At 39.1% G+C, this 26,313-nt stretch overlaps 1 protein-coding gene across 1 annotated transcript in view; it reads left to right on the top strand.

Annotated features, from left to right (window-relative positions):
- The first annotated feature begins 9,483 nt into the window (after positions 1-9,483).
- Positions 9,484-26,313, top strand: part of dlgap4b (discs, large (Drosophila) homolog-associated protein 4b) — a 165,767-nt gene continuing 148,937 nt past the window's right edge. The window contains 1 exon segment of the mRNA XM_048200137.1: positions 9,484-9,730. The gene's annotated coding sequence lies outside the window, so the exon portion shown is untranslated.

Below are 26,313 nucleotides of genomic sequence, written 5' to 3'. Positions count from 1 at the left end.
GAATCTACCTGGTACATGTCCAATTCTCTGGCCACTCCCAACCTCCCTCTCCTACCACCTCTCCAAAATCATGTTGAGACTCTTTCATCTTCTGAAGGATTTTGTAGCACTCTCCAAACCCCTCTTCTGTCCCCAGCCATGCCTGTCACCCAGTCATCGCTGTCTCCCATCAGCCCTTCAGTTTCTCCTCCATCTCCTCTCAGTGGTGGGGATCCACCTCAGGAGTGCTGGGAGCCACCTCCTCCTGGGCGAGAGAAGCCTGGGGTTCCACCTCCAGCCTCAGAGCTCTCCACTCCCCCTTGACCCGTCAACCTGGCTCCTACACCTATGCTCCTTCCACCCTCGTCGTCAGCAGGTACCATCGGGCATTCGGCCTCGCTGGGTTCCCTCGGCACGTCGACTCCGCCTGGGTCAGACATCGCCATGCCTCCGATGCGGACTTACGGGCCATCCGCAGCTCTCTGGCCCTCCAACCCTTCTGCTATTACTAGCTCTGCCTTCCCTCAGGCTCCACCTCCACCCTCGGTTGCTCCAGCTCCACCTCTGCCCTCCGGATCTCTGCTTCCACCTCGGGGGGTTATCGCTGCGGCTGTGTGTGATATCCCATTGTCTTAAACCCATTGTCTATCACTCAATAAAATAATCACATAACTGAGTGTTTTTGAAAGTTTTGTATTTTGTTTTGGTTTAATAATTAACATTACATTTGCGAGTCCTCTCACTCGGCTTGTGAATGAATATAACTTGCACAGAAGCCACTTCAAAATCAAAACGCTTCTATAGGCTTGATTTTGGTTGTCATTTGATGAAAAAAAAAAAAAAAAAATCCTTTTGTTCAAAAATTCAGTCTGTCCACTGAATGTGACCCTCTCCTCTGTGGCCATATGGGAAAGTGAATATTTACAAAGACAACATTAAAGCTACATTTACATTTACACCCTTCCAACAAAGAAATGGATTGACTTCTGTCAGCTTGTTGAACAAATTTTTTTATCCATATGATGGCTGAAGCAGCAGCACGTGACCAAATCAACATTGTGAACAGAATTCTACAAACTTAAGTGAAAACACCAAATAATCATGCAATGGGATGTAATAACTTCTCTTCCCTGCAAACGATAGCATGAAGAATGTGAATATTTAACCAAGTCAAAAACCAAAAAGTTAAGCATATTAATTTCAGTATCAGTAGACGCAAAACGCTATTAAAGGCGACAACTTTTAAAGTTAAAAAACAATATGTTATGTAAATGATAAAAGCTCCTTGCGGTTTCTCGGTTTTATCAATTTGAGCAACCATAAATGATGCAAAGCATAGGAATTTTGAGTTTGTGATAGGATTCCTATATAGAAAAATTACTACTTGCCCTCTAGCCGCATTTCGCTATGCAGCAATGACCTCATGTGCAAACAACCTATACAGGACAAAGATGTCATCGTCTAAGACAGAAGAGAGTAGCCAGTCAAGCAAACGCGCTCTGTAGAGAAGTTTGTCCATTTAGGGGTACTGTAGAAACATGCCAGTGCAAAATGGTGACTTAACATGTAAGGGGGTGTATGTAAATATAAATGGCTCATTCTAAGGTAATAAAAACATAATGGTTCATTATGTACGGTCTTTATACACCACTGAAAACATAGTTATGTATATTATATGGCATTTCTGTCAATAGATCCTCCTAAAATGTACACATTGCACCTTTAAGAAGTGATATTTACATTTTTATTTATTTAGTATGTGTTTTTATCCAAAGTGACTTTTGAGACAATTGAGAAATAAGAAACATCACAAGCAATTTGTCATAAGTGCTGACAATATTCATAGTGCAAAGCAAAGATTTTTTAAAATAAGCTAGAGTCTGCATAATAAACAAACAAAAGCACGAAAATAAATAAAAATGAACAGCAAAATGTGGTTTGATTGGCCTGTTTTTGTTTCAGAGGTAGTGAATTAGGCTGAATGATTTGTTTTTGTTTATTTGTTTTCTTTGAATGCATTGATTGGCATGGTAGCGTATGTATTGATTACTGACTAAGTCTTTTCCTCACAGAAAGAGAAAGAGAGAGTGAAAGAGAGCGCTGTTACGATTTGACAATGAGATCTAGCTCAATTCTCTGCCTGTGGTTTATACTGACTGACTGGAGTGATTGACAAGGAAAACACTCAATATTAAATTCACCGTGTTTGTGTGTCTGTGTGTGTTTGAGCGTGAGCAGAAGAGAGATTATTGGACACTGAACAAAAGATATTGACAATAAACTTTGAAGGACTGGTTCAGTCAAAAATTTAAATTCTGTCACCGACATTTACTCACCTTAATGTCGCTCTGAATGTTATTTTTATTCTTCTGTTAAAGTGCCCTTTTCCATGCAACTGAAGAGGATGGATATTTATATTTAAAAGCTCCTAAGAGACAAAACTATCTGATCCCAATTTTTATATAGGTTTCATACCATATAATGGAAGTAATGATGACAGAATGTTAATTTTGGGTGAACTATCCCTTTAAATTGGATTCTTCTATGGTGTGATTGATACTTTACTTCATTTGACCAACTGATAAGGGAGACTCACACACACACACACACACACACACACACACGCGCACATATATATATTACAGACACTAGCGTTCAAATGTTTGGGGTCAGTATGTTTTATTTTATATTTATTTAATTCATTAAATACCAAAAAAATACAATGAAAACAGTAATATTGTGAAATGATTTTTACAATTTAAAGCTGCAGTCTAAGTTTTGCCTCTTTGTCGCCATCTCTGTTTGAAACCTGCAATTGCAGTTATTTGCAGAATGATCAACTTTACGTGGGTTGTGCATTGGCACGGCTCTTCAGCAAGGGATGAATAGAATTCCTATGATGAATAGAAAATTTAAAAGAACAGTATTTATTTGAAACAGAAATCTTTTGTAACATTATAAATGTCTTTACTGTCACTTTTAAACAATTTTAATGCATCCTTGCTAAATACAAGTATTAAGTTCTCATTGTATAAATATCTTTATGACCGCAGACTTTTGAATGGTAGAGTATATAATCTGAACATTTCCATCACTCTAATAATCTCCATCATTAATCTCCAAAGAAGAGATAAATAGTTTACTGCTGTTGCATAAATGCATTCATAATGTATATGAGAAGTATACTCTCTTTCAGGTCACTTCAGGATAGAGTAGAAGTTTGAGGGCAGTTTGGGTTAGAGTTTGGTTCAGGACAGAGCTTAAATATGTTTGAGGTAGGATCAAAAGCAAAGTTTCGGATTGAATCTCACTTCATCCCATCAGCTTCTGCAGAGAGAAGGAAGTAAAAAGGATAAGCATGCAAAAATGTTTCAGTTTGTCAGACATTTTATCCAAAGCAACTAGCTGTAGACTGTAATGACTGATTCCTATTGGCAGCTTGAGGCTAAAAGCTTTTTCAAAGGATAGAAGAGGAGCAGGAATACATGTGTTCAACCTCACAAACTTTTAACCTCTCAGTAAACAGCAAACATCCTTAATTGGATGGTTTGTATGCAGTAACTTTTAAAAAGGTATTTAATTTGAAATATTTTTGATGGAAATCATATTAGTTACTTCTATATCATAAAATGACAATTAAGTGAACAGTGAACATTCATTTTTATTTCTTTCTCTAATTGAAATATTTTAATTTAAACATAACTTTTATTGTTTTAATTTTTAATCAATTCGTTTTTTCCCCTGTGTGTCCTTGATATCACTTTCTATCCTACTAATATTTTTTGTAAAATCCCTTTAACTAACAACAGCCAGTTCCTTAATGACATCATCCTACAGTAAGTGGCATAATTTTACAGGACAAACAGCAGCACAACCATTAATAAGTATTCTCAATGGATTTGATGGATTATGTGATGTTTTGTGGCATTAGGTGGTTTGTGTTTCTCTAAAATATGCATTTTGTTTGATCAAATGACACTTTAGGAATATCTTCATTTTTGTAATGTAGCTCACTGAAGGCAAGTTGCAGAAGAACCCAAGTGCAGTTTATTTACTTTACATGATCAAACATAAAACAAAGACTTTACTTGGCAAAACAGTAAACAAGAAACATGGAGCTCCCCAACAGCAGTTACACAGACAATACTTGACAAAGAAAAAAGCAAACATGAGGGCTATTTATACAAATAGATTAATGACAAACAAGGAACACCTGTAAACAAATAGGACAATGACTCAGTCACAAAACAGAACTGAGAAACTAACATGACTGAAACATGACACATTCACAAGGGGAGCACGTGGCAAGATCACATGAGGAGCAAGGGAAACACATGCCAACAGGGAGCACATGGCAAAACATAACAAACATAGCAATGAAACAAGAACCTGAACTTGAAAATGAAACATGAAACATGAACATGACACCAAACCAAAACATGACAGAATCCCTGGACAAGACATGGACGGACCAGGGTCGTGGAGCATGGGTGGACTTGGACCTTGGAACATGGGTGGACCAGGGTTGTGGAGCATGGGCGGACCTGGTCCGTGAAGCATTGCGCCAAGGAGCAGTGGTGGACCTGGGCCGTGGAGCATAAGGTCCTGGTGCAGTGGTGGACCTGGGCCGTGATGCAGTGGTGGACCAAGCTCCAGAAGCAGTGGTACACATATAGCGGGGCTTAGAGGTGGACTTGGAGAGGCTCTGGTGTGGTGACCATGGTGTGATGAGGCTCTGGTGTGGCAGCCTTCTTGGTTGAGGGCTTAGGCGTTGCAGCCATCTTGGCTGAGTGCTCAGGTGTGGCACCATCTTGGCTGAGGGCTCAGGCGTGGCAGCCATCTTGGCTGAGGGCTCAGGCGTGGCAGCCATCTTGGCTGAGGGCTCAGGCGTGGCAGCCATCTTGGCTGAGGGCTCAGGCGTGGCAGCCATCTTGGCTGAGGGCTCAGGCGTGGCAGCCATCTTGGCTGATGGCTCAGGCGTGGCAGCCATCTTGGCTGATGGCTCAGGTGTGGCAGCAATCTTGACTGAGGGCTCGGGTGTGGTAGCTATGATGTGAAGAGGCTCTGGTTTGGTGGCCATGTCATGAAGAGACTCTGTCTTGGTGGCCATGACATGAAGAGACTCCAGCTTGGCTGCCATGACATGAAGAGGCTCTTGAGTGGCGGCCATGTCGTGAAGAGGCTCTGGCTTGACAACCATGACGTGAAGAGACTCTGGCTTGGCGGCCATGTCATGAAGAGACTCTGGTTTGGTGGCCATGTTGTGAAGAGTCTCTTGAGTGGCAGCCATGATGTGAAGAGGCTGTGGTGTGGTAGCCATTTTGTCTGAAGACACAGGCATACAGTAGCAGCCATCCTGTACGAAGACACAGGCATAGCAGGCATGACATGAACAGTCTCTGTCTTGGTAGGCATGATGTGAAGAAACTCAGGCTTGGCAGACATGACCTGAACAGTCTCTGTCTTAGCAGGCATGACGTGAAGAAACTCTGGCTTGGCACATATGACTTGAAGAGACTCAGGCTGGGCTGGTGTGCTGTGAACCATTTCTGACTGGGCAGGCATGATATGAACAGTCTCTGACTTGGCAGACATGATGTGAACTGGCACTGACCTGGCTGGCATGACGTGAACAACTCCTGACATGATAGTTGAGGTGTGGAAACACTCTGGTGTGGTGGGTACTGTAGGATTGCGGGGCTCCTCAAATGATGAGCCACTCATTAACAGAGCATAGTCAATGAATTGGGCCCCTGGCATTCGAGACTGAAACGATTCATTTAGCCCCATCCTAAAAATGTCCTTGAGTGCTATGTCATTAAAATCCACGTGGTTGGAAAGTTAAAAAAACAATCAACATAGTCCTTCAATAGTCCTGTTTCCTTGACATAGACGAAGAAGACAAACTACTGGATTCATGGTAGGTCAAGTATTCTGTAATATATCCACTGAAGGCAAGTTGCAGAAGAACCCAAGTGCAGTTTACTTTACATGATCAAACATAAAACAAAGACTTTACTTGGCTTGGCTTGGCATGGCTTGGCAAAACAGGAAATAAGATACATGGAGCTCACCAACAGCAGTTACACAGACAATACTTGACAAAGAACATGGGTGTAACACGGTCAGTAGATGTGGGAAGAAGGAGGCGGGAACCGGCGAACATTCAACGTAACTTTAATGTAAAATAAACAAAGAACAAAACGAAAGTAATGCCGGCAGACCCTCGCGGACGTCTGCCGGCCACACAAACATAATAAAACATAACGTAAAGTCCAGGCCTGGTCCTCTCTCGTCCTTCACTGATGTCGCTCCTCCTTTTATGCCTCCGGAGCTCCTCCGTGAGAGACTCGAGGCCGGCACGCCTCGCAGGTGACGCTCATTATCACTCGCGTCACCGGCCTCGCGCCGTTCCCTCACGGCTCTCGCCCGCCCTGCTCGTCACATACCCCCAACGCCCCTCGCAGGCCGGGGGGTACTCCCGCGACTGCGCTTACTCCCCCCCGGGGCCTGTCTCGGCGGCCGCAGCACCTGGGGTTAAGGACAGACGAGATGAGAGAACGGAGACGGAAGCAAGGGAGCGACAGGACGAGAGAGGGGAGAGAGGAAAAAGAAAGAAAAAAAAAAGGTCCAGGACGGCAGCCACCCCACCTCGTCCCAGGAGCACGGCATCCGGGTCTCCGTCCCACCTTTCACAAGGCTCCAGCACCACCGCCTCGGGCAGCCTCTCGCGGTCTATACACACTCCCGCGCTGCCCGAACTCCGCAGCACCGCGATCCCCCTCAGCAGCGAGGGCTCTTCGACAGCATGTCCCTCCTTCCTCCCGGGTTTCGGCACCAATGTAACACGGTCAGTAGATGTGGGAAGAAGGAGGCGGGAACCGGCGAACATTCAACGTAACTTTAATGTAAAATAAACAAAGAACAAAACGAAAGTAATGCCGGCAGACCCTCGCGGACGTCTGCCGGCCACACAAACATAATAAAACATAACGTAAAGTCCAGGCCTGGTCCTCTCTCGTCCTTCACTGATGTCGCTCCTCCTTTTATGCCTCCGGAGCTCCTCCGTGAGAGACTCGAGGCCGGCACGCCTCGCAGGTGACGCTCATTATCACTCGCGTCACTGGCCTCGCGCCGTTCCCTCACGGCTCTCGCCCGCCCTGCTCGTCACAATGGGCTAATTATACAAAGAGACTAATGACAAACAAGGAACACCTGTGAACAAATAAGACAATAGGCTTGATTGAGATGACTACACTAGCCTGCCACCGGCTGGCGAGATCTGACGGTTGCAGGCAGGGGAGGAGTACAGAGATGGCCGTCAGGGCGGACACTTCATGCTTTCTGTAGTATGCTGAACCAATGTCATTCATGGCAGACCACGCGATTTTTGCATTGATTATAGCCAAAGAAGTGGATGCGATTGAAATACTCATGTTTTGAATATCAGATATTCAATATCAAGATTGGTTAAATAAAGGAACTTGTCTAAGAAAAAACACGCAACACACGTTGTCCTTGTTATCACAGAATCTGACCAATGAGAATAAAGTGTGACGTCATCAAGGCTTTCTCAGCTGATTTTGAGCAACTGCAGCACCTGACCTAGGGGGCTGGTCTCGTTTTGCTCTCGCAGTATTTTGATGGCACATGTGATCGTTACTCGGTGGCTGCTGAGCAAAGTTGGACAAATTTTCTAACCAGAATGCATTGCTTTTGTCAGGCAACAGCCGATCTTTGCGGCACCGCATGAAGTCGAACAAGCCTAATGACCCAATCACAAAACAGAACTGAGAAACCATATGACTGAAACAACCAATGACAACATGACACATTCAAAAGGGGAGCACATGGCAAGATCACACGAGGAGCAAGGGAAACACATGACAACAGGGAGCAAAACATAGCATAGCAATGAAACAAGACTGAAAGCAATGAAACTTTTCAAGTTACAGCATAAAGGTATTCCACAATAGGAGTGTCCCTACAGCTAAGATAACATGACTCTTAATAATGGAAAGAAATTAAAAAAGTATCATGCAAGTGGTACATATTGGCATTATATTTGTTTGTGCAATTGTTTAGATGCCAACTTCAACCCAGTTCACTCTGCATAAAATAACTGCATCCAAATACATCAAGCATCACTTCATCGAATCACTTCAAATGAGTCAAACGCTTCACTCACCTCTTCAGATCACGGCTGACATATCATTCCCAACATCTCCTCCCAGAAGACATCCGTGTATGTGACGCGTCACCGACCTACTTGCTTCTACACAGGAAAATAAAGATGAGACGGTGTGTTTCTGATTCAATGCAACTGAATATCCAGAATAAACTATTATCAGTATTTTAACACCAGTCTGTCTGGACAAGAATGTTCTGTCCCTTGTGTAACAGTTTGATTCAGTCTTAACATGTACAAACATAATGCTCCTGCTTCTGTCCTGTGATAGAGTTCCTCCTGTTCCTTCTGTCATTGGTCTGTTAGTCTCATGTAATCTGAATTATAAATATCAGCATCAATTTTGGTACACATTGCAGATTATTCTGTCTCAGAACAACCCACTTAAAAACAGGAAGAGACCATTTGATTGACATGTAAAGTGACCAACCGCTGTTTTTGTTTTATTGTTTTATTAGATTTTCTTATTAAGAAAATGTAATTCTTGATCTTCTAACTTCAACCACACTACAGTTCGTTTTGTATTGTCATTCAGGGAGGAGTTTATGTAAAATAGATTATACCACAATAATATGCAGCTCAAATTGCTTTACCATAAAAAGTTTTACAATAAGTACCAAGAACTTTACATGAAAACAAATAAAAAATACCATAATTAATATAACATTAGATTAAATTTAAACCCACTTTATAAGGATAATAGGATAAAAATAGTACACATAAAATCCATAAAAGATGGATATTAAAACTAAATAATAATGTAAATAATAATACGTTTTTAGTTTTCTTTTAAAAATATTTAGTGGGCTTAAAAATAAATAAATTTCTCACACAAAGCTATGACTTCTGAAGACTTTAGAGTTGTATGAACCACTTTTATTATATTTTTAGTGTTTTCTCCCCTTTTTTCCTTTTATTGGAATTTGGAAGCATAAATTGCTGTCCAATTTAGATGTATAAATAGGAAATCTTTTGCATTTCACTTAAGAACGAAAGTCATAGGCTACGGGTTTTGAAAACAACATGGCTGTGACTTAATTTTTGAGTGAACTATTCTTTTAAAAGTATATTATTAGCAAGCTTTTAAAGATTTGAAGATTATTAATTATAGGAAAGAAAAAAGTTTTTTTTATATATAATACGTAACACGTCTAACATGTTTTATTTACTTGCTAAATGTCTCAAAGCTGAATGAAAGGGTGTCGCTGTCCGTGGTGCTGATCTAGTTGTGGAAGCTCTCTCTCTCTCTCTCTCTCTCTCTCACTCACACACACACACATACACACACACACGCACACACAGACCTTTCTCTCTCCTCTCAGTGTTTGTGTTGCTCCCCTCGCGGATGAATCTCGCAGTGATGAAGATCAGAGTGGCTCGTTTTCGCGTTCGCCGGAGATAAAGTGATTTTAAGGAGAAATGCAACGTGTTTCCTCTGATAATCACACGCGCGCGCTCTGTCTCGCACACCACCAGACCTGAGCTCACATTGAGACGAAGAGCGGTGCTGGGAAGTTTAATGTTTCTCAAGAGCGACGGAAGACAGTCACCCGAACATCTGAGGTAAAACTCCTCGATCTGCTGAACCTTCTAGTCTCAGGTCAGATATTAGAACATCAGAACCTGTCGCGGCATTTACTGTATGCTGTTTGAGTTGAGGTATGTGCCAGTATGTGTGTTTTGCGGTTGTTTTGTAAGTGTACCCGTGTGTTTCTGTCTGATGAGCCGGAACACAGTGTGAGGGGCTTGGGCTGTGACTCAAAACCTAGTCAGCTGACTACCTAGACTACTTGGACCGTTTTGAGGCGAAACGCTGCTATGATGTGCTGCTGCACGGAACGCAAATACTATGTAGTGCGTTAATTATGATTTGAGACACAGCCACGAAGCTATCAAACGTTTGAGTGTCGCGTAGTTGATGCATTTGACCTAATAAGCGCTAACTGAAGGGAAATTGTGAATACTGTCAGTCAGCCTATATATGGGTTTAAACACAGCCCGGTGGTGATAACAGCATTAGTGATAATTGTTGGTTTTGCTCTAGTTTTAAATGACTTTCTAGCCTAGTATTCAGTCGACTTGAACTTTATTAAATGACAAAAGAGCTGTTTAAGAAAGCTAGCAGCCAAATTAATTCCTGTTGTGTATCTGCTGGTGAATCACAGATATTGATTGTAGGCTGAAGTTTGGGTTCAGATTGTCTTCTGACCTCTGGATCGTGACATTTCTCCAAGGAGGTCAAGAATAGTTTTAATTAAGTCCAAAGTAAAATGTTTGTGTTGTATGAATTTAAAAAGCGCTGTATGAATTGAAATAAGTACAGTTTTACACATTGACATGCCTTTTTCCACAAACAAGAAGCAAAATAGGGCTTGATTCTGTCAGAAAAGGAGTTTGATCATCTCAGGAGGTCAATATAATTATTATTCGTGCTGTATTTTTCATATTTCATTTAAAATGAGCCATTGCAAATGCCTTTTTGTTAAATCTGAATTGTCCACTAGAAGCGGCCTGACTGTTCTCTGACATACTGTATCATCAGATGTGAATGAAGCTGTTGCAGCTAGTGATGGTTTCATTCAATTGTTTGTGTCCGAGTCACAATTTTAGTCTAGTCATACAGGCACCTTTAAGATAATGAATAGAGCAGATTGTAAGCTACAGCTCAGCTCTTGTTTTGTTTGTGCTTCCAGCTCCATCATTCTTGTTCTTGTTTCTGGTAACTGCCCACCTAAGCTACATTTATTCGATTCTGACCTTTCAACTTTCTGCAAAATGCCCCTTTTTTGTCATTCTATGCATGACGTTTACATCAGAAAGTTTGTCCTCAACTTTTATAACTCTATAAATTGATCACTGTGTTGCATAACTAATGTCTATCCTTTTAACATCTTTAAAAATACAACAAATCTGCTCAGATTGTTGTGTTAGCTTTTAGTTTTATCTGTCGCAGTGACTGTCATCTGTGATGCTGCTCTATAACAGGCTGATGGCTTGGCAAATACTTGATTCTTCTCTGGGCACATTTGCGTGCACTGTTTTAGCAACTCACAGAAGACCTAGATATCTTGGCTTTTGCTGCATTTCTCAGTGCATTTTATACTGCAATGCATAATTTTTCAGCTTCTGCTGTTTTAAAAATATAGTAATGTTTTTTTTTTATTTAAATTATTGCAGCATAATATTGCAACAATATTATTTGGTAACACTTTACAGTAAGGTTTGATTTGGTATCATAAGTTAAAAACATTAGTTAATATGAACTAACAATGAACAATACTTATACAGCATTTATTATTCTTTATGTTAATCTCTACAAGGTCAAAAGTTAACATCAGTTAATGCACTGTGATCTAACATGAATGTGAACATTTTTATTAACAAATATTAACAAAGGTTAATAAATACTGTGTTATTAAATGCATTAACTAGTGTTAACAAATGAGACCTTATTGTAAAGTATTCTCAGCTAGTTAGTTAGTTTCTTTTGCACAAACATTTGCAAATACACGTTCACCTTCAAGTTCACTTTAAGTCATTCAGTCCAGACATGGGAGAATTAAATTACATTTCTCTACAGGTCCTGGCAATAATTCAACTCTATACAGGCACAACAATAATATATAGAAAGGCCATTTTGCATACCACATATCAGCAAAGCAGTATATGTTGTACAAAGACAATAATCCAACAGATTACACAATAAACAGTTTACACAGTATACAACACATGCTGTACGGCACATTAGAAGTGCATGTTTAGTGGCCGTCCACTGTGCTACTTTTCCATCTTTTTTCAATGTAAACACAACCTATACGTATGTCTTTAACTGTTGCGCTCACGTCTTTTGCAACAGGTGCATCCCAATTCATGTACTTATGCACTGTTCTATGCCGTTTTGTAGTATAAATAGAGAGTTCACATAGTGTTCACACTGAAGATTCCAAATAAAAAAATTGCAGTTTAAATATCAGCTTGATGCACTTAATTAACCGAAAAAAGTGTGGAATTTTGGACACTTCATGCACTCAACTGCATAGTGTTTAGTGCGTCATTTGGGACACAACTGGCTCTTGACACCACATTCTAAAAATGCGGTGCTCAAGTTAAAAGCAGTTCAACTTTTAAAAATGCGTCTGTAGACTTTGCGCTTTTTTCGTTCCACTGACCTGTGTTTTGCATTTTTACTGTGTGAACCGGCCCTTAGTCTACAAAGTTAAGATTATTTAATCCATTTTTCTTATTCTTTTCTCTTTTTTTGCAACTTCACTGACCGTAGCTGAGTATCCAGATGCGATCAATGAAAATGAAATGCTAGGACTCTGCATTGCTGTCTACCATCTACATGGCATCTTAACTGAAATGGGGCCTCATATGTGACAGATTTGGAGCGCTCTACATAGGCAGCAAATGTGTGTCATACAAATAGCATTTCACATGAAGCGAAGGGGGAAAGAGTTATGATTATATGAAGATATATGAAGTTACTGTACACAAATACTGGGTAATATGGTCCATTTTTAATGATAACTGAATTTTCATTACTGAAATAATCATATTCACATAAAAATGCATTCTGAAGAATGCATGTAATGCTGCTATAAATTTTGATCAAATAAAGGTTTCTTAGAAGGCAATACAATTATTATGGTAATATTTTACAATAAGTTTCTGCATGTTAACATTAATTCAGTGGTTAAAATTAAATAATAATGAACTATACTTTTACAGCAATTAGTAGTCTTGATTAATGTTAATTTCTACATACTAATACTATTTATATAAATTAAATGTACATTAGCTAATGTATTATGAACAAATATGTATTAACAATAAACAATAGTGTATTTATAAATTAACATTAGCCTAGTTTAATAAATGCTTTTTATTTTTAGTTCATGATGCCTAAAATCAAAACTTTATTTAACATTATTTTAATAATAATTATGTTACCTATGTAGGTGCATCACTAGGTTTTGGAAAAGAGACGAGGTGTCAGCTCATGTTAAATTGGCTTTAAAGTTTGAGATTTCAAACAAGTAAATGTTGAAATTAATTTGTGCATTCAGTTTAGAGCACAATATCTCTTTCATGCTCTAAACTCAACACTAAATGCTTAGATTTGTAGTACTTTGTCTTACATCCACTCTAGACTTGTTAAGTTTTGCTTTTATATTAATGATGGCCACACAAACATTGACTCTGGCTTTCATTAGAAACCTCCAAACAATCTTATCAATGGAAACCCCTCAAACATCAGTGAAGTTTCTATCTTATCTCAGTCTGCCATTGTGAACACACAGACAGGCTTCTCTTGAATGGGCCGAAGTCAGTCCATCACGGCGAGTCAATAAGGGAGCGAGGGCCAACAGCCACAGCAAAGGCCATGAATGGACTGCTAATCATAGCCAGATCAATAGCCTTTTCAATAGCGCTTACTCATATTTAAACAGGGCTCAGGCTGAGAGCTCTTTCTGTGTGCGCGCTCGCTGCTGAAATGTGACACAATGTTCGCGTCTCGCAGTACCAGCTGTGTCTTTATGCCACCAAATTAACATTCACTTTAGCAGCACTATTTCAGTAAGCATGTGTGTGTATGTGTGGATGCTTTTTTTCTTGGCCTGAATAAGCCCCATCTAACTGCTTTAGCGGCCTCAATATGCTCTTGTGCTAAAAAGAAAAATAAGAAGCTGAACTAGAAGCGACTGATGTCTTGTTTTGAGGCCGTGAACCCTGGAAGAGTCAAGGCTGCACGTCACCAAAGAATGTTCACTAATCGCAGACCAATCAGCTGTGAGCTTCACTATAAATACACAGTGACATTTTGCATTGCCTGTTTTGGCAAAATAAGTTTATACATATAATGGTATTGCTACAATGTTGTTTATTATTAGAAACAAAAAACATGTACATGTACATGAAGTTCACACACATTAACCTCTAAAAAAAATTATTTATTGAAGGTTGGCGATGATAAAATGGCTGAAATATTGGTCAAATTAATGTGTGCCACAATGCCATTCCAATACATTTTAAGCATCACAGACACAATCTCATTGGTAGCATGAAGGCTGTCTCCAATAAATACCTAATTTTGTTAAATTTTGTCATTATTGCATGCTTCTTTTGCAGAGAAGGCAAACACCAGAGTGCAATGCAATGCTTTCAGTGGAAACGCTTAATTTAAGATTATTATTAATAAATATAATTATTTTAAATATATACATATTAATATTCAGTGTTAAATGGTGGTAGGTCATTTAGTGTTAATGCTCCTAAATTATGGGATTCATTACCCCTTACACTTCATAATATATCATCTTTGTCTACCTTCAAGACTAAAAACATATCTATTTAATATGTATTTTAGATATTGTGGCTATATGTGGCCTTATGTGTTTGTATTGTGTATGTGGGTTTGCAAATGTATTGTATAGCACTATGTAAAGGGACCTTGAGCTACTTCTACTTCTTCTTAAATATTAGTTATATACAGGGCTTGACATTAACTTTTTTTTCACCAGCCACTGTGGCTACACAGTAAAATCCCCAGAGTTAAATCAACTCTGCTAAGAGTACATATGGTCCTTCTCTAAATAGTGTTAAAGTAACACTGAAGCAGAGTTAAAGTTAATGAGATAATGAAGCAATTAATAAGGTTGTGACTGAAGTCAGTTACAGTTCTTGCGTTTCTCTTTTCTTCAGTGATTCTGCTTGTTAACAGCAGGTGTTCATCACTAATTCACAATCATCCCTTCATTAATTGTTTAATTGTCTCATTAACTTTAACTCTGCTTCAGTGTTATTTTAACACTATTTAGAGAGGGACCATATGAACTCTGAGCAGAGTTGATTTAACTCTGGAGATTTTGCTGTGTAGTGGTTTTCCAAAATTACTAGGCGCTCAGCAACTTCACTGGCCACAATTTTGACATCAATACAATGGGGAAAACTGCCATGTAGATATTTTAATATTATCTCATAATTTAGCAGCAGGTTATTAGGCTGCTGTCACTTTAAGACCTGACACACAGATCTATTTTATTGTTACACATACATTTCCTTTCTCAACTGTTTACATTAATTTAAAACATAACTTTCTGTCTTTATGTGAATACTCACCAAGACCAGTATTCAGACATTATTTTGTGTGTATTTGTCTGTTTAAGCACCATAATCAGTGAAAAGGAACTCAATTTAGTGCTGAGAAGCGTCTTTATGTTTGCGCACTTTGGGTGTGATCACAAGATCTGCGGGAATGAGTAAAATTATGCACAATATGCGCAATCCCATGGCGAATTTCAAGCCTTGTAACACCAACAATATTCATCTGGTGCAAATGAAACGAGTGAGTGAGGGGAGGCGGTTTGTGTGTCAACTCGCTGTCGGAGAGATGAGAGAGAGAGAAAGCACAGCTGGTATCATGTATCTATTCTGCGGAAAATAAGTATTGGAAGCGTTTCAGATATTTCAGTATCGATATCGAAAAATCGCTATTTTTGACAACATTACATTGCACTTAGTTTATTATTTCCTTTTTAAAAACTACAATTGAAAATGTATATATTATATATAAAATTCAACCCACCAAAGTGTCTAGTAGGCTTTTTCTTAAAAAGTTTTTGAAAGAAGTATCTTATGCTCAAAAAGGCTGCATTTATTTGATTAAAAATAATGTAAAAACAGTAATATTATTGCAATTTAAAATAACTGTTTTCAATGTGAATATATTGTAAAATGTAATTTATTCCTGTGATCAAAACTGAATTTTCAGCATCATTACTCCAGTCTTCAGTGTCACATGATCCTTCAGAAATCATTCTAATATGCTGATTTGCTTTGATTTGATTTCTGAGGTTCTGTTTCAGCTGATGAGTCTGAGAAGGCAGTGAAGGAGCTCAGTAGGTTTTGTAGCAGAGCCGTGGTGACGTCAGTGAATCAGCTTTGTGTTTTTGTTTTCAGGCGTCATGTCGTTAAATCCATCAGCAGAAAAGACTTTCACTACGTTAATTCCGAAATGTCACTGTTCTCTCTGGTGTGTCATTCAAACCCCGGAGAAAACACTCTCCTCAAGCTATTTTAGATTTCAAATGACCTTCTAAATCCCAGCAGTGATTTTTATATAAAACAAATCACAGCTCTGATGGTTCTAACCTACATACGTGAGGACAAATAGGCCTAATTGCCCATGAAAGACTGCTGTGTGTAAAAGTGAAGGACGTGTCATTGTGACTATAACACTATCTGGACAGAAGCGGCCCGCTGATAAAGCAGAGCGTCGCTGGCCTCTACATTATTCATGCACTTCCTTGTATTGAATATCTGCAGAAATGAAGACGAGCTGTTCTGTAGATCGACTGCCTGATTTCCCAGTGTTGCATCAATCGGGAAGAGAGAGAGAGATGCAAAAAACTCTCTGTTCTGTTTTCTTTATGACATAATTTTCCTTACAAACCCCTGCTATGCTGTGTGAGAGAGATTGTAGATGGGAAAATTAGATAGAAGAACAAAAAGACAATATGCCATGGTGAAATTTGCTTATAGGCAACAAGAAATCGAAGCTAAACCAGTTTATTTTTTTTATACAGACATTACTGGTCAATCCCTCTTTGCACATTATTCCAAAAGAAAAACATGTTTATCTTCATAATCTTTTATATCACAGTGAAACTGTGCCAGAATCTGAAATGACTCTCATTTTCAACTTCATTTAGACCATAAATAATGCTATATTTTTTCATTGTTGTAGGCTACTATTGTATCTTGCATCTCTCATTGCACTCAGAAATGGAATTATGGATGTAATGAACTGATTTTTATAGCTAAGAAAAACACAGCACATGTCCTGTTATATTGTGCCACTGCGTTACTCAAAGTACATACTGTACCGACACATGGTGAAATATGGTGATTCTGACCTTTCTATATGGCCCATATTTTGAGGAGGAATTTATACTAGACAGACAGAAAGAAGGACATGAGCAGGAAAGAGAAAACTGACACACACACACAAAAAAAAAAGAAAGAAAAGAAAAGAGAAAATAACATGCTCTATTCATTTAGCTGCGGTACCCTTTTGGGCTGTCGGCTGTATTGTCAAAAGTGTGAATAATTGAAGCTGTGAAAATGTCAAGCAGGCTGTCCTGAAAGCCCCGAGCTGTTTGTCTTTCTCAAATTAGCACTGAATGAAAAATCACACTTTTGAAGAAGGTAGAAAGAGAGGATTTGTCTGGTAAATACATAATTTAGTTACAAGCTCAAAAAGTTTATTCCACTGTGTTTCCGAACAGTGCTCCAGTACAGCTCAGATTTCTTCAGTAGCTCAGTTTGTTGTTTTGCAGTGAGGTTGTTCCTATCACATCAGTTGCAGCTGCTGCATGGTTTGTGCTCCGAAATATATGAAGTTATTCATAATCGAGTTAAAGGGTTAGTTCACCCAAAAATGAAATTTATGTCATTAATTACTGACCATCATGTTGTTCCAAATCTGTAAGACCTTTGTTCATCTTCAGAACACAAATTAAGATGTTTTTTTTTATCCCCCCAGAAAGCAATGTAATTACCGTCCTTCAATTTCTAGAAAAGTAGTAAAGACATTGATAAAAAAGTCAACGTGACTACAGTGGTTCAACCTTAAAGGTCCCGTTCTTCGTGATCCCATGTTTCAAACTTTAGTTAGTGTGTAATGTTGTTGTTAGAGTATAAATAAAATCTGTAAAATTTTAAAGCTCAAAGTTCAATGCCAAACGAGATATTTTATTTAACAGAAGTTGCCTACATCGAACGGCCAGTTTGGACTACATCCCTCTACTTCCTTCTTTAATGACGTCACTAAAACAGTTTTTTGACTAACCTCCGCCCACAGGAATACACAAGAGCTGCGTTTGTAGAGTGTGTTTGTCGCCATGTCGTCGAAACGCTGTTATTTTCATCCCGCAGTCCAATCACCGGGTCTGATTCCGGCTGAAATTGATAGGGTAAAATTAAAGACATGTTTACAATAACACTGAGCGCGTGCATCTCCACGTTATGGTAAGAGGCGTGACCTTTCCGGGCAAGATGCGCTAAACTGCTGTCGAATCACAACACAGGAACCGCTGGCACAATCAGAACTCGTTACATATTTCTGAAGGAGGGACTTCATAGAGCAAGGAAGTCATCAGCCCGTTTTTATGACAGTGGAAACAGCGGTATACAGATAAGTAAATTATGTGAAAAATACTGTGTTTTTTTACACGCGAAACATGAACACATGTTATATTGCACACTATAAACACAATCAAAGCTTCACAAAAACAAGAAAAACGGGACCTTTAATGTTATGAAGCGAGAAGAATACTTTTTATGCGCAAAAACAAAAATAAAGACTTTATTCAACAATCTCTTCTATACCATGTCAGTTTCGTACGCAGCTGGCACAGTAAATGCAGTTTGAACGTCGGCTCAGTATTAGCCAAAGCTGTTCATGTGAGCACCACAACACAGGAGCCAGCCAATACTGAGCCGGCGTTCAGGCATAAACATGGAAGCACTGAACTGCATTCACTGCGTATACAAGTCGGACAGGGTAGAGAAGAAATAATGTAAATAAAGTCGTTATTTTTGTTTTGTTTTTGCGCACAAAAGTATTCTCGTCTCTTCATAACATTAAGGTTGAACCACTGTAGTCATGTTGACTATTTTAACGATGATTTTAATACCTTTCTGGACCTTGAACAATAGTAATTGCGTTGCTTTCTATGGGATAACAAAAGAATTTCATCAAAAATATTTTTAATTTGTGAATCTGAAGATGAAAGAAGGTCTTGCGGGTTTGGTACGAAACAAGGGTGAGTACTTACTGTAATTACAGAAATTTCATTTTTGGGTAAACTAACCCTTTAATTAATGTATTATAAAGTCCACAATACTTTTACGTTTATGTAGGCCAATGTCGCATATATGTATACACTACCGTTCAAAAGTTTGAGGATGGTAAGATTTTACTAAAGTTTTTGAAAGAAGTCTCTTCTGCTCACCAAAGCTGCATTTATTTGACCAAAAAAAGGTAAAAAACGTAATATTGTGAAATATTATTATGATTCAAAATAGCTGTTTTCTATGTAAATATACTGTAAAATGTAATTTATTTTTGTGAATTTTCAGCATATTTACTCCAGTCTTCAGTGTCACATGATTCTTCAGAAATCTTTCTAATATGCTGATTTACTGCTCAAAATTTTTTCCAGGATACTTTGATAAATAGAAATCTTTTTTAACATTATAATATATACATATATATATAAACAATATATATATATATTACAGGAAATTTGCATGTAGTATTAAAAAACAGAAAAAATCTGGAAAAAAATCCCAGCTTCTAAAGGCTATAGTGGCAAGTATTTAGTGACCTCCACTTACACTTGAGCAATAGCAGAAACTTGGCTCTCTTAAACCTAAATGGAATGGAAAAGGACTGGAAGACCAAGAAAACTTTCAAAATCTGATAAGAAGTTTCTTAGATTTTCTTCTTTGAGAAACTGGAAGAAGTCCAGGAGGTCACACTAAATACTGATTTTTGCGTAAAGTATTTTTTGTTTGTATCATAATAAAGACCAAAAAATGAATATGGATGGCCATTAAAACATCTAATGGTGGCCTGACACTGTGTCTACACCAGACGTGACTTGTCGCATCACAACGCACCGCTCCGCAACAGCTAAAAGCTGTCTACACTGAATGCGACAAACCGACCGTTGTAAAGCACTTGGACTACGTCAGAAATAGAACGGGGAATCCGTTTACTGTCAGGAATTTGTTGTCGTGTTGCACCGCATCCAGTGTAGACAATATCACTGATTATAATGGGTTCTATTGTCTTTTAGACACAGTGTAAGACTTGCACAGTACTATATATATGTATATATATATATATATATATATATATATATACATATACATATACACACACACAGAGTGGAGGTTTATTCAATTTTTCTTCACTAAAATATTAATAATGTAACTTTCATTTTATTGTAATTTTGCTTATTTTTATGTTTAGTAACTTTATTTTCATTTTAGTATTTAAAGGTAAAGTGTGTAATTTATGCTAAATGGAATTGCACAAATAATGGACAAACAGATAGTCCCGCCCCAAAACTCACACCATTGGTTGAGCTAATGTTCCTGTGTCAGGTTGCTCAAACCAGCTGATCAATGTTTTGAAAGCATCACAGAGTTACACTTTTTGGAAATTCATCCTACAAATGTCTTTCTTACAATGACTCTAACTATTTGTAACGGAGCTGGACTCAGGCAGGGATCCAATTGCAAGCTTTTATTAAAGGTGAGCGTGGTCGTACAGGCAGGGTCAAACAGGAGCAAACAGGAATAGCAAGGGACAGGCAGAATCGTAGTCAGGGCACAGGCAGTAGATCGAGGCAGGCAGATATCATTCACAGTCCAGGAAACAATACACAGTCCAAAGGTATGCAGCAGAGAATCGAAAACGGGTAAACAGACAGGATCGGAAACAGACAGGCAGACAGGATATAAACGCTCGGAATTGTAACACAGTTTAACAAGACTTCGCCCAGTGGTGGTGATTGTGTGAGTCTTTTATAGTCCAGGTAATGTGCTAAGCTGTATGTGGCAGCAGGTGATTGGTGTGGAGTGTGCATGTGACTGGAAGGGAGGATTATGGGAAATGTAGTCCGGGAACTGACAGGAACTGACGGTGATCGTGACACTATTAAGCTAAGACAAGCTATTTTAACATTGACAAATTACACCTTTAAAGTAAACATGAAATCAACACTCCCTATTTGCTTACATTAGAAGTCATATTATGAAAATAACATTGGATGTAGATGATTGATTTATAAAAATGCAACACTTGCACACGTTTTGTTTCTGTGTCAGTCTGTCTCTCTCCAGACTGATTGTGCCGCACCGATACATCACGGCAGTACGACTCCGCCACAAGCCATGTGTTTAAAAAAGATGTTCTATTTTTGACACCATACTGTGTCATGCTGAGACCTTCATTAACAATGTAGATTAAAATGAACAGGAATGTGTGCAAGGTGCCTTTTAGCCAAACCATTTGTTTAACCACTGAAACTATCAGGTGTCATTGCAAAATAAGCCCCATTAGCTGCTGCTTTAGAGTAGATGGACGATAACACTTATTTTCTTTATGATCTAATCTCAAGTGCCACTGTAAAATGTGCAATTATAGCCATATAAAAAGCCATTATTAACAATAAATCATTATTTTTCATCCTTTATTGTTTTTCATTTACTTCTAAAGTTTAAAGTTACATCAAACGTCATAAAAACTTTTTCCCCCAGGCCATCAGGCTCCTAAATTCAAACTCAGTTTCTTAACTTATATATGACTTCAATTAATTATCAGTAATATATTGACATTGACACTTGAATACAGCAATTTAAAAAAAAACAAAAATTATATATCTTTTCTTATTTATTGACCTTTTTACTTCTATTAATATTTGTATTGTCCTTGGAGCGGACCTGATTTACATTTCACTGCTGGTCATATGCTCTCCATATAACCATGTATGTGACAAATAAAAGTCTTTAATCTTGAAATAATAAAATTCAGCAGTATTAATACATTTTTAGGATCAATATTTAATATGAAGATCATTCAGCTCATATTGATCAGGTATTAAACGTTATTGTTAATTGGGTTTTAGGAATAAGTGTTCTGATAATAGCTTTGGGAAATTTTTTGTGTGTTTAATTGTGTTTAAACACCTAATTGGCTTGATAAAAAAAACTTAAGCTGCAACAATATTCGTATATATACACTAACTAAAATAAAGTACTTCTCTGAGCAAGTACATACTTCTGACAGTCTGTCTTTACTGGGAAATTCTGCCATGTCATAAAATTGCAACTTGTTGCATACTGTTTGTAATTGCATTAATATTACCTTGAAATTCATTATTTTACTTTTAGTTCACACTTTTTAAAACTTCACTGGCAATTTTGGCATCACATTTCTTGCCACATTTCCTCAATATAGCTGTGGGCGATATTATCCCAAAAATCATGCATGGGTGTATAATTCAATAATCCACTAAAATAGTGTACCATCTGGACACCTTTGGCATATTATTTTCAGTGTACTTTGATTTGAGATGCACTAATCCTGTTCTCACATACTATAATTGTATGCTAATTGGGATGCAGCCTAACTACTTCAGGCATTTAATTAAACTCAGCACCAAATTGGCTGAATCAAATATCCTGCTCTCCTGCTCAAAATCTTAATAAGTGCTATTTATTCTGTACCTTTTCATATGGAGTGATATTATCTCCAGTATGTCAGGAGAGTGAGTTGGAAAGCCACTTTGAATGTGTGTGTGTGTGTGTGTGTGTGTGTGTGTGTGTGTGTGTGTGTGTGTGTGTGTGTGTGTGTGTGTGAGTGTGTTCATGGAACAGTTTTACAAAAGTGAAAATTCCATCATCATTCACTCATTTACTTACCTCCTTTCTTCTACTTAAACACAAAAGATGAAGAAATCTGTATTTTTTCCCCATACAATGAAAGTCAATGGGGTCCAATATTGTTTGAACCCCAATGTTCAAAATATCGTAATTAATAATGACAGAATTTTCTTCTTTTTTATGTACTGAATTTTTTATGTACTTTTTTAGGAACACTGAAATAACATTTTAATGGATTTCCTTTGAAACAATTTTCACTCAAAAATTGATGTTCACAAATAATTACAAAGTATTAACTCAAAACTTTTCGGTAACACTTTATTTTGATGGTCCACTTTAGACATTCTACTAACTATACAGTAAGTAACTTTACAATTACATGTCAACTTATTCTACTAACCCAAACCCTAACCTAAGAGGTTAATAATAATCTACTACAGTCTACTAATGTACTAATGTACGTCTACTACTGACATGTAGTTGCAAAGTTAGTATAATGTCTGAAATGTATCATCAAAATAAAGTGTAACCAAACTTTCAAGTAAAAAAGTCAGTATTTTCTTGTAAAACATACTCCAATAGTCTTTGTTGACTATAAACAATGTAATTGTGTATAACATGTAAATGGGTTTGCCTCTGCAAAATCTGTTTTTAGCATGTTGCTACGTGGTTACTAGGGTGTTTTGCTCTCTGTGACTTTTTTGTCATCATTCAGCATGTGAAAATTGTGTGTCTGATCAGCACACCTCTGCTCAAGATGACAATCACTCATGTCTGGAACACATGCTGAAGTTTTAGTTTGTTCAAAATCACTTTTTCAAAGTGAAAATGTAAAAATTGTCCTGTATGAAAACGGCTACAAGCGACGAAGGTGCCACAAGCCCTCGAGCTACGAATAAATCTTTTAGAAGCTCACCCCCCTCAAGCAAGAAAGACACAGTATGAAACCGGAGAGACACAAGACGTGACAAGGAAAACCGAACGAGAGAGGAGGAGATGTATTTTTAGCGGTTTGACCGTGACCATGGCTCACATCTGCTACAGAGAAGACAGTTATAAACTGATTTGTCCTTCTGAAGAAGCTATAAGATCTGTAAGATCATGTCATTTGTATTGGGAAAAACAACATGGCAAACATAAAATCATCCCAATTGACCACAGAACCGATGGAGCCACATGAATTTTACCTCCATACTGTGACGTTTTTCTCAGTGAAAATACTCATAATGAGACTTGATTTTATCCATCAGGAATTGATTTGACGGTGAAAAGGCAAGTCAATTCACCTTTATTTCTATAGCGCTTTATACAATACAGATTGTTTCAAAGCATCTTTACACTGATAAACAGGAATGTAATGATTGATGGTGCAAACAGAGTTCAATTCTACTGTAAAGCAGCTTGGAAAAAGTAAATTCTGTGTTGATTCAGTTCAGATCAAAAATGAATCAATTATGAAATGAGTTCAATTCAGCTATACAGAAGACGTTATTCACTTTAAGACAGTTGAATGTTGATTTCAATGTTGATCACTGTGGCGACCAGGGCGGGCGAGAGCCGTGAGGGAATGGAGCGAGGCCGGTGGCGCAAGAGTTAACGAGCTACACCTGGGAGGCGCACCGGCCTTGAGTCTCTCACGGAGGAGCTCCGGGAGCATAAAAGGAGGAGCGACGACAGTGAAGGACGAGAGAGGACCAGGCCTGGATATTATTTTATGTTTTATTATGTTTGTGTGGCCGGCAGACGTCCACGAGGGTCTGCCGGCATTACTTTCGTTTTGTATTTGTTTATTTATATATTAAAGTTTTGTTGAACGTTCGCCGGTTCCCGCCTCCTTCTTCCCGTACATACGAACTGTGTTACATTGGTGCTGAAACCTGGGAGGAAGGAGGGACATGCTGTCGGAGAGCCCTCACTGCTGAGGGGGATCGCGGTGCTGCAGAGTTCGGGCAGCGCGGGAGTGAAGACCGCAAGAGGCTGCCCGAGGCGGTGGTACTGGAGCCTTGTGAAAGGTGGGACGGAGACCCGGATGCCGTGCTCCTGGGACGATGTGGGGTTGCTGCCGTCCAGGAGGGAGCGGAGGAGTCGCCGCCGTCCGCCATGAAGGGGAGGAGCAGGGGACGGGGGACTTGCTGCCGGCTGCCCTCAGCCGGAGGAGCCATCGCCGGCCGCCAGGAGGCGGTCGAGGATCGGGCCGTCCACCAAGCGTCCAGTGCCATCGCATGGCACCGCAAGGAAAAGCCTCTCGGCAGTCTGAGGACCGAGCAGCAGTGTGTCTGGGAACCGGACCCAGAATTTTTTTTTCTCTTTCTTTTTCCTCTCTCCCCTCTCTCATCCTGTCGCTCCCCTTGCTTCCGTCTCCTTTCTCTCGTCTCGTCTGTCCTTACCCCCAGGTGCTGCGGCCGCCGAGACAGGCCCTGGGGGGGAGTAGAGCGCAGTCTCGGGAGTACCCCCCGGCCTGCGAGAGGTGATGGGGGTATGTGTCGACCAGGGCGGGCGAGAGCTGTGAGGGAACGGCGCGAGGCAGGTGGCGCGAGAGTTAACGATCTACACCTGGGAGGCGCACCGGCCTTGAGTCTCTCACGGAGGAGCTCCGGGAGCATAAAAGGAGGAGCGACGACAGTGAAGGACGAGAGAGGACCAGGCCTGGATATTATTTTATGTTTTATTATGTTTGTGTGGCTGGCAGACGTCCGCGAGTGTCTGCCGTCATTACTTTCGTTTTGTATTTGTTTATTTATATATTAAAGTTTTGTTGAACGTTCGCCGGTTCCCGCCTCCTAGGTGTAGCTCGTTAACTCTCGCGCCACCGGCCTTGCGCCGTTCCCTCACGGCTCTCGCCCGCCCTGGTAGCCACAATCACCTGTCTCTATGACAGGTGACTGAAAATGGACAAACAGACCTATATACGCTTATATAGGTCGTTTGTCACTTCCCTGAAATACGACCCATAGGAGCGTTTACTAAAGTTGCGCCCCTATCGACAACAGGACACTTCATTTTAATTCATGAAATATGACCCATAGGAGCATTTGCTAAAGTTGCGCCCCTATCGACAACAGGACACTTTCATTTGAATGCATTGTTCCCTTTTATCTGCATCATATTTTGGGTTTTGCGTAGCTCAATTGGCAGAGCATTGCTGTATATAACAATGTGCAATTATGTGATCATGCGATCGTGGGTTCGATCCCAGGGAACGCATGTGTTCATAAAGTGTATATGCACTATAAATCACTAAGGATATGTTTAGGGATGGGGTAGGTGTAGTTGTTAATAAATAAATGAGTTTTGCCAAATGGAAATAGGACAAATGGTGTAAAAAGTCCACACTGCATTTAAATGAACACACATTTTGATTGGTAACGTCAGTCATACGACATTTCATGACGACAGACTTAATACAACACCGTCGTTATTTTTACGCCAGCTAGAGGGCGCATGACTTTAAAACGTAAATATAGGTCGTAATAAGGTGGTTGAAAAACGACCTATAGGGTCATTTTTTTTCTCGAAAATGAAGGTCTCATGATGTTAGATGAAAAGGAAAGCAATTTCAGAACATGTTATTACGTTTTTTTTTTTACAACTTTTTCTTCACTGTAAAAAAATATTTTCATGATTTGTTATCACAACAATTTTTTCTTTTGTCAAATTAACTTCAGTAATTAATGTGGTTCAGATAA

Source organism: Megalobrama amblycephala, linkage group LG8 (assembly GCF_018812025.1).
Source record: "Megalobrama amblycephala isolate DHTTF-2021 linkage group LG8, ASM1881202v1, whole genome shotgun sequence".
Taxonomy (NCBI): Eukaryota; Metazoa; Chordata; class Actinopteri; order Cypriniformes; family Xenocyprididae; genus Megalobrama; species Megalobrama amblycephala.
The sequence above is the reverse complement of the archived record's forward strand: the minus strand, read 5'-3'. Positions and strand labels throughout refer to the sequence as shown.